This window comes from Equus asinus, chromosome 22 (genome assembly GCF_041296235.1).
Source record: "Equus asinus isolate D_3611 breed Donkey chromosome 22, EquAss-T2T_v2, whole genome shotgun sequence".
NCBI classification, from domain to species: Eukaryota; Metazoa; Chordata; class Mammalia; order Perissodactyla; family Equidae; genus Equus; species Equus asinus.
The window spans coordinates 69,640,558-69,655,425 of NC_091811.1; the positions used below are offsets into that span (position 1 = coordinate 69,640,558).

Here is a 14,868-nt window from a genome sequence, read left to right on the forward strand (position 1 = left end):
AAGGAATTACCTGAAGGGAAGACCCAACCAGCCTGCCAACGTGAGGATGACTGCCGGATGACCAGGCTCAGGCTCTGCTCTGCTTGGATACCCGGGGATGCAGACACAGGTTGCTGGCACATAGAGAGAGCCACTGTTCCTGCCCAGATTACTGGACAGATGTTCTCTGATGCACGTATGAATGCTGTAGCTTTAAAATCATGATTGTAAACTCAGACACTTAAACGACAGGGTGCAAGCAGTTGAGATAAGTGAGCGAAACAAGTCAGCTGTAACTCACCATCAGACAGCGGCAGGAATGAGGGGCAGTGGGACAGCATATTCTGTCTGAAGAGGGAAGCCACGACACATGGCACTGTGATGCCAAACCTCCCAATTTTTAAACAAACACTTGAAATGCAAATTTTTGTAGGAAATTCCCCACTTAAGAAAAAAACACACTGAGGGCTTTTCAAAATACATCTGGAGCTGCGTCCAGCTTGAGGTCTAACAAATTGCAAGCCCTGTCTGCCCACAAGGAGCACAAATTGTCCTCTCCACTCACACCTGCCTCGAGGAGGTGCATGAGGAAACCCTGGATGCTGTGACCCAGGAGCCCCAGGCAGTCCTGAGCTGCCCAGAGTGGGTGTCACTACTGATGGAGAAATCACCAGCGTCAGCGGCTGTGGTAGGCTGGGTAACGGGCACCAAAAATGTCCCTGTCTTAACCCCTGGAACCTGTGAATGTTACTTTATGTGGCAAACATTTTCCTTGCAAATGTGATTAAGTTGAGCTTCTTGAGATGGGCAATTATCCTGGATTTCCCAGATGGGCCAAATGTAACCATAAGAGTTCTTATGAGAAGGAGGCAGGAGGGTGAGTCACACAGAGAAGGAGGTGTGACTTTAGCCCAGTGACGCTGGTTTCGGACTTCTGGCCTCCGAATTACAAGATGACAAAGTCACGTTGTGGTAAGCCAGCACGTTGACAGGAGTTTGCTGCAGCGGCCACAGGGCTCTAACACGGCAACAGAGCTTCCCCGAGCTGAGCATCCTCCTCTGGTCCACAGGGAGGAAGAGCCAGAGAGGAGATTTCATTGCCAGACACAGGCCGTGACTTTCAGAGCTCCCTGGCCCTGCTGGCACCTGCTGTCTTCTGGATAGAAGGCCCTCGACCTCCCCTCCGGGAACAATTCTCCCCATGCTGGGAGCCCAGGAGGATGGTGTCAACCATCTCCAGTCCAGACCAGGCCTTTCAAAGCCACACGGTGGAAAGACCACCACCACTAAAACCACACGAGACACTTTCCATGTGACGGCCTCCCGAGCCTCAGGGTCATGACTGTAAAGTGGGATAAGAAAGCCACCTGGAGTGACAGAATCCTCTACCGCAGCAACTGGTGGTTTTGGGAGCCCAGCCAGTGGCAGAAATCGCTGTTTTTGTTATTCCTTTATTGCCACCCTTTTTTTCTAGATTTGCCTTTATCGCAAGATTAAGTTTCCCATGAAGCAAATTGGCAGCTCAGCGGGAAGGACGACGAGGACGATCTTTAAGTCTGACCCTCAGGCCCTGCTCCCTCAGAGACAGCGGGCCACAGATGCTTCCCACACTGTGAAAGTGTGACATTAGTAGCAACCTCCTGCCACCAGAATGACAGAAGAATGAGAGGCTTCTGGAAACGTCCGCTGCCCTTAAGCCATGCTGACAGCCACGGGGTCCAGGCACGCACACTGAGGTAAACACCAGCTGCAGAACGGCTCAGTGATCACGGCCTCCGACCTCACACTTCGGGCTCGCGGCTTCTGGCCTCACAGACACGCGCGGCGTCATTTCCCCCGAGGTGTTCACAGAGCTGCCGCGTTAACTGAGCAGAGGATATGGAAGCAGGATGAATGCACAGACCCGATCCTGAAAAGAACAGGCAGAGGACACGAACGTATTTCGGAAAAGATTAAAAGTATAACCAACACTTGGGATGTAGAGTTCAGTGGACTCTGGGATCCAGAACCAGCTCACAAATAAGTGGTTTCAGGATCCGGGCGGGAACCCGAAGGGAAAAGCAGAGCATCTGCCAGTGGTGGGGCCGCGTACACGGGCTGCAGGCCCTGTGTGCATGCATTTCCCTCTGACGTCCTCCACACCCCTTGGGCCGGCAGACTGGGTATGGGCTGACTTCAGTTCACCTGGGACCCTGGGGCTAATGATACTTTGCCGAAAAATTCAACAGCAGAAACTCAGCCGGAGGGAGAAGCAGGGTCCAGGAGCTGTCTGTCCGCAGAGCTGTCCCCACGTCGCTCCCCTCCCTCGCATACCCTCCTCCGGGGCGTCCACACCTGTGCCCTGCACTGCCACCGCTCACAGCAGCCCTGGCAGGACCTCGCTGTGCTTACAGGTTGTTCTGGCCCAGATCGCTCTTTCTCTTTGTGGCAAAACTATGTGTCTGAAGTCACACTCGTTCCCTCAGGACAAGGCTGGGGGCCTGGAGCCTCACGACCACAACACGCGGGATCACGCCTGACCAATAGGCCACGCTGCGCAAGTGAAGCCTTCATTGGCAGCACCTGAAAACTCCTGTGAGAGAATCTCTCAGTACCTGAGCGCCGTGCACCTCAGACTCTCTCCGTCCCGGGTGTCCCGGGAATTCCGAGCTGCTATGAGTAGGGCATCCCCTGACGGTTCGGGCCTGGGCTGTGACAAGCTGCTGGAGGTGACATTCTTGAGCAGGGATCTGTCACCTCAGGTCACACCCTGCCTCATTCCCATTAGGAGAGAAAGGACGGTCAGCAGAGAAGGCGCAAGAGGGGACAGACTGGCCTTCGGAGTGGCTCTTTCGAGCCTGTTTTTAAAAAGATAGGCCATCTTTCTAAACAAAAAACAATGGAAATAAATTTAGTAATCTTATTTTTTAACTCTGCACTCAACCATATTTTTCATAAAGACCATAAACAGAATCGATTGGAGTGACCTTTCATTTTTTTTAAAAGTCCATTTTATTTTTTTTAAGATCATTTAAAATATGGATGTAAATGGAACTTAGGTTCAGATGCAGCTTTTGTTTCATGTTTGTAAAATCAGTCTCTCTCATATCTATGGACGATCATATCATGGCACATAAAACAGGCTTCATGAAGACAGGCATGTCTGTGCACATGAAGACAGGCGTGTTCCCTACACGTGAAGACAAGCATGGCTGTGCACATGAAGACAGGTGTGGTCCGTGCACGTGTAGACAGGTGTGGTCCGTGCACAAGAAGGCAGGCATCGTGGACCCCGCAGGGAACAATGCATGTGAAGACAGGCGTGTCCGTGCACAGACGCTGGAGAGGGTCTGCCCAGTTTGAAGCCTGGCCCCAGAGCCCGGCCCATGAGACAGGGCCCATCTTAAGCGTCTTCCAGAAAGGACGGCAGGGACACCCTGATGCTCCCAAGCCAACTATCCCCTGCTTCCTAGGACGAGGCAGAGGTGGACAATGAACTCTCTAGACGAGCTGGGTCTGGTAGTGGGTCTGTGCATAGGAACTCGATAGATGGCGGCTACGACCACCCATCCAGAGATTCTGACGTTCCTACTGGAAGAGATGCAACACAGAACTGTAAAACAATTTTGTGGTACCTGACATTTGTGCGTAACATAAATATTTCAAAGTGTTTTCATACACACCGATTGCTTTGATCCTCACTAAAATCCTTGTGACAGAAATGGGGCAGTTAATACCTAATTTTTCATGAGAAACATTGAGATTCAGATGACCTGATTCTAGATTCTTTGGTCCCTGATGAGCCTTCTGTCTCACATTTCTGGGCTTATCTGCACATGAGTGAGTGAGACGGGGTGGGGGCGGTAAGACCACTTCCTCCACTGGTCCTCGTGTCAACGTGGAGATCGAGGTGGTGGAAGACGCCAGGCGTCACTGTGTGTGTGTGTGGACTGACCAGGCTGCCAGCCTTCTGGGTTCAGAACTGAGCTCCGAGGCTCGCCGCCTCTCGTCGGTGCCCAGGCTTGGCGGACCCCTGAGGGAACCATGCGAGCTGATAAAGATGCCAGTGAGAAACAACTGTTCAGAAAGCAGGATTCTCAAAACCCATTTTGCTGGAGTCTGTTCACCTGAAATCAAGCTGGATGGGAGACCCAGCCCTGAACAGAAGTCAGCTTTGTTGACTCGAAAACCAAAGCAAAGAAATTTAAACGATGGATGAAAAAGTCCTTAAGAGAGAGGAAGGATTTTCTCACTACACATGAACCTACGGAATCGAACAGCTGGAATCCTGTGACCAAGACTCGATTCCCTGGGAGGGTGCTGGGTGCACAGGACCACACCCTTCACGTGCTCTCTCTCCTTCTGGGGGCTGTCTCCACTACACTCTACTGCGGTCATTGTCCAGGCTACACTTCTACCATGAGAATACATCAGCGGCACGTTCAGGGAGAGGTGGGAGAGACTATAAATGTTCCCAGACCCGGCATTTAGGACACCATAGGGACCACGTCAGCGACGTGGCGGGACCCAGGGAGAGCGAGACAACACAGAGTGTGGTGTGTAAGAGTCCATCAGTGTGTCGTGATGGAGTGATAACCCTTTCCTAAGCTGGAGATTTGAGGTTATAAATGATCAGAGGATAATCAACCTGATATACAAGAGGAGAACAGGCAACGTGCATGAGAGGAAATCCACACAACCGACACACAGGACAGATGCTCCTTTTTCACAGTCGTGGAAATGCAAATGTGCGTCCAGTCCCCTGCGTATCCACGGGGGGTTGGTTCCAGGACCCCAGTGGACACCAAACTCTGCAGACCCCCAAGTTCCTTATAGGAAATGGTGTAGTGTTTGCACACAACCTACACACATACTTTAAACCGTCTCTAGATGACTCATAATCCCCAGTACCATGTAAACGTTATGTAACTAGTCGTTACACTGTATCGTTTAGGAAATAACGACAAGAAAAAAAGTCTGCAGGTGGTCAGGACAGAGGCAAACACCACAGGCCTTTTAGTCTGCGGTTGGTTGAATCCACAGACGCAGAGCTCGAGGATAAGGAGGGCTGACTGTAATAATCTTTACTCCCTTGGTCAGCAAAAATCAAAGAGAACAACCACCAACCGCTGCTAGAGAGCCCTCGAGTCGGCCAGGCCCTCTCTACACCACTGGGGGAGGTGCACTCCACAGCCGTGGAAAATAATACTTTAGTAATATATTAATAAAACAGGATAAATAATCCCTCTTGAAAATTCTTATTCATTCATATATATAAAATTCATAAATGAACAAACAATACATATTTATGGATATATTACATACACACATATATATGCTCTTCTTTCTCCAAGGGTGTATATAAAAGATGTTTATTACATTAATAAATTATTAGGTTATCAATAAGTTATTCTGCATTTGGATTAATAATACCTTTAAAAAATAAAAGTCTTCATTATAACAGAAGCTACTGACAATACAGCTAATGTTAAGATCCTAAAGGCAATAAATATATTATTTTACTTCTGAAATACATTATTTTATATACTATTATACTTTTCACATATTATATATAAGTATTATATTTATTATATATTATTATATTTATTTACTAAATAAATATATAATTATGTATTGCTAATCATAATTAGACTTTATACAGATGCATATTGGATTTATTGTGTATTTATCTTTATTTATTATATATTCATTATATGTTAAATATATATATTTACTATATATTATTATTTGAATATTATATATTTTATATATTATACACTATATTATTTTACTCAGGAAATTTCAGGCGCAGAAAAGGAGTCGCAGGTGTCGGCACACCCCGGCCGACGGGAAGGCAGCGGCTCTCAGCAGCTCAGAGCAGCAGGCCAGTGTTTCACAGAAGATGCCCACGGCAACACGAAAAGCTACCAGCAGACAGAGGTGGGGCTGGCGGCGAGATCTGAGTTCAAAGGGAACTCAGAGGAAGGGAAGGGCCGGTCACTGAACCGAGCAGCCGCTCAGCAAAGGAGGGCGCTGACGAGAACTGGCTGTTAGCAATGGACAGAAGCCGAGCTTTCAGGCAAGGCCCGGTGCGCGGTGTGGGCTGCGTGCTGCACGGCTCCGGGGACGCTGCTGGCTTCATCTGCAGTGTGAGGCTGCCTCCCAGCCTTCCACAGCAAGGCCGGAAGCCCTCTACAAGCTGGGGTTTTACCCAAGATCAGAGCAGACCAGCAACAAAACCGACAGGCCTGCGATCATCGTCATCACCATCAGTGTTACCACAGCGACAACCAACATCACGACGACGTGTGACGCTTTAGAGAACACACTCACGGACCCTAGAAAGATCCAAAGGAGGCAGCCAGGTCAGCTGTGACAATTACCATTAAAAAGAAGGACAAAGACTCAGAAATGTGCATTGACCTGCTCAAAATCATGAAGGGAGTGAGTGGCAGAACAGGCGTATGAACCTGGATGCCTCCTGGAACCACCTGTCATCGGCTGCTCTCAGTGGGATGAAGTCTGGTCCCTGGCACGGCGATGGGCTGAGGCAGGCCTGCGGAGCAGTGAGCCAAACAGTCATTACACACACTGCGATTCCTTCACAGCAGCCATATTTTATTATTTTTTCAAATCCGAGGGGTAAACCAATTCTCTGTCAGGGGATTTCCTGCTGTGGAACCTTCAGACTCAGCTTGTCCACACTGACTGCTACTTTGTTGTTGTGACTATTTGTTTAGACAGAACGTGCCACAGAAAGGATTCATGGCAGCTTACAAAACGCATATAACACAAAAGAAAATTCAAAAAAAGTAAGGAAATGAGGCAATGGAATTAAAAGGAAAATGAGTGAATAAAAGAAAACATCCAGCCAAAATGAGGCGAGTTCACAAACAAACCAGCCTCAGTCAAGCCCTCTGTGTCCGCTAGAGGCAGATGACGAGCTCGGCTCTCAGCTTTCCAGCAGTCAAGAGAAAGGGGGAACTGTGACCCACAGCATCTAAAGGTATAATTACAGCCCAGCCAGTGGCTCAGGAGAAACGCAAGTATTCCTGGTTCTACGAGTAGTAAGACATACTTTCCATTGTTCCAGAAAACCCTAATAATAGCAGCCCATTCTTTTCAGGATCTCACTACGTCAGACACGATGCCAAGTGCTTCGAATTCTTTATCTCATTCAGTTCCCACAACAATTCCATAGGATGGGTATTATTAGCATCACTTTTTTACAAACGAGGGAGCTGAAATGCAGAGAAGTCGCTAAAATAACACAATTAGTAAGCAGCTGATTTGGGATCCAACACTGCGCTGCGGCCTCCACAGTAATCCTTCTACCGCACGGCTTCCATGAGGAGCCACGCCTTGATTCAGTCCCTAAGGGTCCCTGAAAATCCCACAGAATCCCTCAATATCCAATAAACATCGTCCCCACCACTTCCTCCCTGCCACAGAGTTTTGATTTGTTTTGTTTTGTTTTGTTTTGTTTTAAAGATTGGCACCTGAGCTAACATCTGTTGCCAACCATCTTGCTGTCATTTCCAGAGAGGACAGCAGACAGTCCTCAGGCACACCGCTCTGCTTCTTCTGCTTCTTCTCCTCAAAGCCCCCCAGTACGTAGCTGTGTATTCAAGTTGTAGGCCCTTCTAGTTGTGGCATGCGGGAGGCCGCCTCAGCATGGCCTGACTAGCAGTGCCATGTCCACGCCCAGGATCCAAACCAACAAAACCCTGGGCCTCCAAAGCAGAACGCGCGAACTTAACCACTCAGCCACGGGACCCACCCCTTCGATTTGTTTTCTTCATTGAACTTACCACCATCTGAAATTATCGTGTTCAGTTGTTCACTCACTTTATTGTCTTTCTCCTGTTAGCATGTGAGCCGTGTGGCTGCAATGGTCTGTCTGTCTTGACATCCTTGTACCTGGGGGTCTGCTTTACTGCCTAGGACGCAGGAGGCACTCAATAACATTCTGAATGAATGAGTGTTTGAAGGAGCGAGCATTAGGTGTCCATTCAAACCTTTTCCATGTTTGAGAATCCAGTTGCCTTACAGATATTGCTTATTCTTAGTCTCTTACAGATATTACTTACATATTCTTCTCCAGGCTCCATGACTGACTTATATTAGTTACTCACCAAAAATGTATTGTCTCCTATAACTTGGCTATTTTTCATAATCCAGCTTGACACAGACTTGATTTTATTCATTTGATCTTATAACTTTAAAAATTATAGTTAAGAATATAGATGACACCATTGCTTGTCACACATGAAGAAATTTTTTTTATTCATTTGCCCATTAAAAATGATTGCTGATTTTTAAAAGCCTACCTACAAAGAATTTGCCTAGTGGCCTGTTCGATACAGATTTTGCTATTTGCTGCCCAATATTTCCCATTTAAAAAACAGAAGGTTCTAAAAAAGACAGAGAAAGCAACTTGATGTTTTAAAGCACAAAAAACATGTTCTTTGTCTGGTTAAACACCTAATTCTAGTTGCCATGTTTTCAGGCAGGAAAAATAATCAAATTCTTAAACAATGCAGCTTCAGAGGTCAGCAACAGGAGCATGACATAATGAGGCAACTTTTTGAACCACAGACACACAGACACATGCAGAACCCCAGATATTCACAATAACTGACTGGATGACACTGATAAACGCGGTCCACGAAATCTCCGCACAACACAGCTTCCAGCCCTGACTGTCTCGATGCCTGTCCTCAGTCCTCTGAGGCTCCCAGGCCCCTCGGGATTCACACCACGTGGCTGTCATTTCCAGAGAGGACAGCAGACAGTCCTCAGGCACATAGCTCTGCTGCAATCTTAGAAACTGTCTGTGAACATCTGGCCTACCCTTCAAAGGTGGGTCTTTTCTTCTTTTTTCTATAAAGTTATCTCTTGCAAACTTATTGTTTCAATTAAAAGACTAAATCATATGAAAACGTAGGCTAAGCTGAAAGATAAGGGAAGGTGATGATGTCATCTTGACTCATTTTTCTGGACTCACGTGGTCCCAATATGGCGGGCAGGCGAGGAAAGAAGCCACTTGGGGATATGAAAGCAGCTGGATCGACTTCAAAAACAAAATTTGGAAGACGTTTAAAATACAGATTGTGACCAATTTTCTATATGAAAAGAGAATGATAAATGGCTAAGGTGATATGATACTGTGATTTACAGTAAGAAAAACTAGTTTGGTCTTCATCCACAGTTCCTAGCACAGAGCTCCTAAAACCCTGTAGATTCCTGTATAAGAGCCATAGCGGCATCTTTGGTGATACTGTTTAGTTTTGCTCCCAGTTCCAAAAATAACTTCAGAACCATGAAGGTGAAATAGGTATCTTTCATTATTCATAATAAGCCCTTTTAACTACACCTAAATTTATGCTAACGAGGTGACTTTTGGAAACCCCCTAAGGATGGGGCAGGCTGTCAGGGGAACCAACCAAATGATTACAGGGACAGAACTTTCAGTCCCACCTGCCAACTCTGAGGAGGGGACAGGGGCTGGAGGTTGAATCAGTCTCCAGTGGCCAACGGTTTAATCAATCATGCCTATCATATTGAAGTTTCTATAAAAACCCAGAAGAATAAGGTTCAGAGAGCTTCTGGGTTGGTGAACAGGTGGAGGTGCTGGGAGGGTGGTGCTCCCACAGAGGCCCAGAAGCTCCTTGCCCCATCCCACATCCCTTGCCCTATCATCTTTTTCATCTGCCTGTTCTCGAGTTACATCTTTCTATAATAAACTGATGATCTAGTAAGTAAAATGTTGTCCTGAGTTCTGTGAGCCACTCCAGAAAATTATCAAGCCTGAGAAGAGGGTTGTGGGAACCTCTGACTTTTAGCCAGTGGGTCAGAAGCACATGCAACAACCTGGACTCGAGACAGGGGTCTGGAGGGGGGGCAGTCTTGTGGGACTGAGCCCTTCACCTGTGGGATCTGAGGCCGTCTCCAGGGAGTGTCAGAATTGAATTAAACTGTAGGGCCCTCAGCTGGTGTCACAGAACTGTACAGTGTGGGGAACCTTCCCCCTGTTCACATTTGGTGACAGAACCATCATAAGTGACATACTGAGAGTCGAGAATGTAGAGTAAAGGAGAAACACAGAAGAATTTTCCCTTTACACCTTGGCGTTAGAAGTGGGACTTGGACAACAGTCCTGGCTCATGGAAGCACGTGCTGTGGGGAAGGGAGAAGATGAAAGGGCAGGCGATGCAGAGCCTTTGGTCCCTGGATGGCCATGTGGTCGCCCGTGGTATGAAGTCACAGCTGTGCTGAGCTCAGTTGCTAAAGGTAAAGTGGCCAATGAGTCAGCGTCACAACCGTGCGCAGGGAGAGAACCTTCCAGAGACTTCTAGCTCCTAGGTTTTCCTAAAACAAGGGGAAGGAACAAATTGTTTCTCCCATCTGAGTTATAGGGATCAGGTTGAGAGAACTAAGGCATTTGCTAAATGGGGTTAATCCCATCACGCACGGGCAGGGCCAGATGCCCAGAGAGCCCAACAAGATTACCCGTTGGTGGTCAAATTTTAAAGTAAAGGATTACATAATGAAAACAAACAGCCCTCCCCACACACACACAAATAAGCAGGACTTACACATATTTACGATTAGAGAGAAATAGATAAAGAAAAAGGGACAAAGTCACTTGCAGAGTGTGCAAGAGAGATTCTGACAGCTGGAAAAGCAGAAGGGAATTTGTAGAGAGACCTTACAAGTAAACTCTTGCTCCAAAGAAAAGATACCCTCTTTGTTCATATGCAGACCTCATTTGTTTTTTATACTATTGTTGAAATTTTGAATTGAAAAAAGTTTTTAGGCTCCAGCATAAACAGACACAGCACTTTCCATCTTTCTTAATGAAAAGTCCTGAAATGAAACATTTTATATGTTCTTAACAGAACATTCTCATTTTTTGTCCTGCTAACTTCTTTGGCTGCCTTAAATATTTCTCTTGCTTAAGGTTTAAGGTCTATGGAACATAAAGAAGTTGGCCAAGTGAAAAAAAATAGTTCCTATGTTACAATTATCTTCATTAGAGTTGATAAAGAGAGTAGTTCTTAACATAAACCCCCTAAATTCTCTCAGTAATATTAGACAGTTGCAATGAAAAGAATACTCTATTTGAGAGATTCAACATTTATTTCTCCTTCTCAGAATTAGCTGTTTTAAATCATTGAATGTGCTGGGAATATAACTCAATACATAAAACTGTAAAATCCATTAACCAATGGAATTTTTAGCAGCTTTTAGAAATGATGTTATACAAAAATAATTAATGACACAAAAAGGTATCCATAACATAAACTAAGTAAAAAATCCTACAAAACATTATGTATGCAGATTCCATATTTTTGTTTAAAAAAGTCTACACCGTACGCTTAAAGGCTATCTACATATATCAAGATGACATTGTTATGTAATAGTTAAGGATTAGTTTTATTTCCTCTGTTTCTTTCTCTATATCTCAAACTATTCTGAAATTCTATGAAAGCACATTACTTTTGGAGTCATAATTATTATCAAATTATTCTCTGTACATGAGGATATTCAACCCAATTAGTACGGTAATCAATTAAACCAGTTCTCTTAAGACTTCCGTCATCCTAATGTTGAGTCTAATGATCCAAAACAAGCAGATGGGCTGAGCGGTCCAGTTGGACCACAGGGACGTTGCCTAAGCTTGACCTCTAGTGTTCCCAGAACATGTTCCAGCACCTTCTTGCTGCTGTAGGAGTAGAAATGGAGACAGAGCAGATGGCGGGCTGACTGTCAGGACAGAATGGAGTCTGCGTCAAGACTGTTTTGCAGGAGTACGGCAAGAGCAGGGGAATATAAGCACAAAGCTTCCCAGAATGCAAATGTTTGGGACAAAAAGAAAGGTGATTATATAAGAAGAGCTTACAGCTTAACATGAAGCATTTACGTTAAGAAAAGAACAAAAATTTAACCAAATTTCTGAAGTAGATTACAGAATTTCTTTTTCTAGACTTTCTTAAAAATAAAATGAACTCTGACACTATAATTCATTTTTTATTATTATCTGCAAAATGGCCATCACAGATCTTCCACCTCTCACCCTCTGGCTCCAACATTGACATCTAGTGATCACTGAGCATATTTTCAGAGGATGAAAATTAACATTATCATTAACTTAAATAGAATTTAACTTACAAAGTTAAATTTTGTGTTGGGAAAATTTACCATACTTTCCCAAAACTGAGCCTCCTTCCTTCCTCCTCCCTCCCTTCTTTCTCTCGCCTGCTCTGCCCTCCCTTCTCCTTCCTTCCTCTCGTCCTCTTCTTCCTCCTCTTCCTCCTATCTCTTCCTCCTTCTTTTTCTTCCTTTTATTTTCCTTCCTCAAGTCCACCCTGTGGAATAAGCCACAATCTTTCCACTCTTTATACTCCAAATCCTTCCTAGCCCCAGTTCCCCAGATTCTGCCCAGGCTCGAACACTCTTCTCTCAGCAACCTCCGCTGAACTTGCTGAGCTGGAAGAGCATGTAGCTGATTCCTTTCTATGATTTTCATTCAGACCCCTAGGTTACCTCATCCTCGAGGCTGTGGCCTCGTGGCCTGACATACATCTATGGAATTTCCAGCACACATTTGGTTAAACCATTTGCTGTTTGTTTGTTTTTTGAGGACATTCATATTCCCTCTATATTGCATTTGTACAGAAATCTTAATAACAGCTTCTTAATTGAGCTTCTGGAACATAATTAGCATTCTTTGGAATAAACATTCTAATTGTGCTGTCCTCTCCTTGGAATAAATAAACTACAAATTTTCCTGATTATAAGAGAAAGAAGAAACAGAGAAAAACATCATTTCTGGACAAATGCTTTTCTAAAATGCTTTGTGGGGGTAACTGGACTCAGGAAAGGAGGAGGGACACGCGTGTTTCACGTCACTGTCACATTTCTCATTCCAAAACTCACTGCCTTAACGTCAGGAACAGGAGAGAGAGAAAGACGCATAGGAGGAGGAAAAACGTGATCGCTCCGTCCAGGCTCGGAAGTCTTAAAAGTTACATGTACATCTCAGAAGTTGGGAGTGGTTTTCTACTCCGGCTGAAAAAAAAAATCCCAATAATTCCCCTAATTCAGGAAAATGATATTCACCGACACTGATCATTTGGGTATAAATTAAGCCACCAAATAATCCTTTGGTACCACTGCAATAGCCTCAGGTAATACGGTCTATGTGTGTATACATATATATATACACACAATATATACCCGGGTACACCTCAGCCACACAAACACACATCAGTTACCCCATCAAAGTCATTCAGCCACCAGAATACCTCCCTTTCGTCATCTACACTCCATTCCTAAACCTATTTTCTGAATAGAAGGAACCTTCAAACCAGCTGATACTTGATTGATGTTGACCTGCTTTTTGAGTAAGCTGAACGCTGCTGACTTACTGAAAAAGAACCCCCTCCCTGGTTCCCCTACTAAACACCCTGTGCATAAGGAAGTGGATCACGGGAAACACTGGCGCCAGCAATTCTTGTCGTCAGCTACCAAAGCCACGGCCAGGTAAGACCAGATCGAGGGAGGTTAGGGAAGACGAATGCACCAAACCGGCCGTCGCCTCCACGTCATCATCTCCTAAAAGAAAAAGCACAGCTTCTCCAGGAATCTCCAAACCACAAACCAGCTAACATTAAAATGCCCTGTCAGAATTCCTCATGGATACCTTTTATCCTCCATAACGGTAAATTAGCTAGACAGGACATGACATTACAAGACAGAACAAACCTCTTGAACTGTAATTCGCAGCGACTTTAAAAATGGACGACGGGGGGTATATGATGGTCGCTAGAGGAAAAGTTCCCATGTGCCCCGGCATTCACACAGGCGTATCCAGACACAGCGACACCGTCAACATCACTCATCCACACTGAAGAGAGAGAGTATGTGGCTTTCACCCTCAAAACCTCTGTTAATCATGTAAATGCAGAAAATTTGTTCACGGGTTTCAGCAGACCAAATGACCCACATATTTTCTCTCAATAAGAGCTCATCTTGTGTTCTCAATGTATGGTTTTCATTGAATTACTGACATTTCCCCCCAGACATTTCTCAAGCAAAACCAGACTCCATTCCATTTATCTGTTTTTCTAGATATCCCAAATGAAGACTAGTTCATAACAAACACTCCATGGACGCTAGTTGAAAGCATCCATGAATGATCTTTGATTCTCAATACTAAGTGTCCTATACGTAGCAGATAAAAAATAAAGGAAAGGAAAAAAAGTTTGTTAAATTTAATTACATTTGGTGCATAGAGAGATTGCCAAAATGCAACCATGGTTTCATTGAATTATCACGGCCTTAAAAGTCAACATATTTGATTATAGTTTGGGGCAGAAATGCAATAACAGCCATTTAACTACTGATTTGTAGTTTTAAGGTGGATCCTCCTACTGTGATTTTAAACTTGAGAGGGACCATAGTGTAAACAGGGTGTCAGCCTCAGCAAGACTTTCAACTCTGACACCTCCACAAAGTGGGAACCTCTGGCCGGGTTACACAACCCAAGAGCACACACAACAGGATCATTGCCTCGTCTTACTGATCAAGGGTGATGCTTGCTCAGGAGTATCAGCAATATTATCCACCAATTACCGCCAAACCATCTTATTTGCTCTAGTGACAGAAACTACTCTCCCGCTGCAGCAGCCCCTCCCTTCCAGAGGTCTCCTCATTTCTTACAATTTGAGTCAAGCAACCAGAAGATCTTTGATAAGTATACTTAGCTGCAGAAGCTGAGACTGAGGCCTATCTGCTCAGAAAAGATTATCACAGGGCGGGAAGCTCAGACCACAGGGCATGGTCTGCTGTCATGGAGAGGCCTTCCTAAAGCACTTTTTTATTCAAATATTTATAAAGCATCTA

The 14,868-nt window shown here is 45.0% G+C and overlaps 1 protein-coding gene across 5 annotated transcripts in view; it reads right to left on the reverse strand.

The window, feature by feature from the left end:
* The window catches only part of PTPRR (protein tyrosine phosphatase receptor type R), a 213,168-nt gene that overhangs the window by 170,148 nt on the left and 28,152 nt on the right, over window positions 1-14,868 (reverse strand). The window lies entirely within an intron of this gene.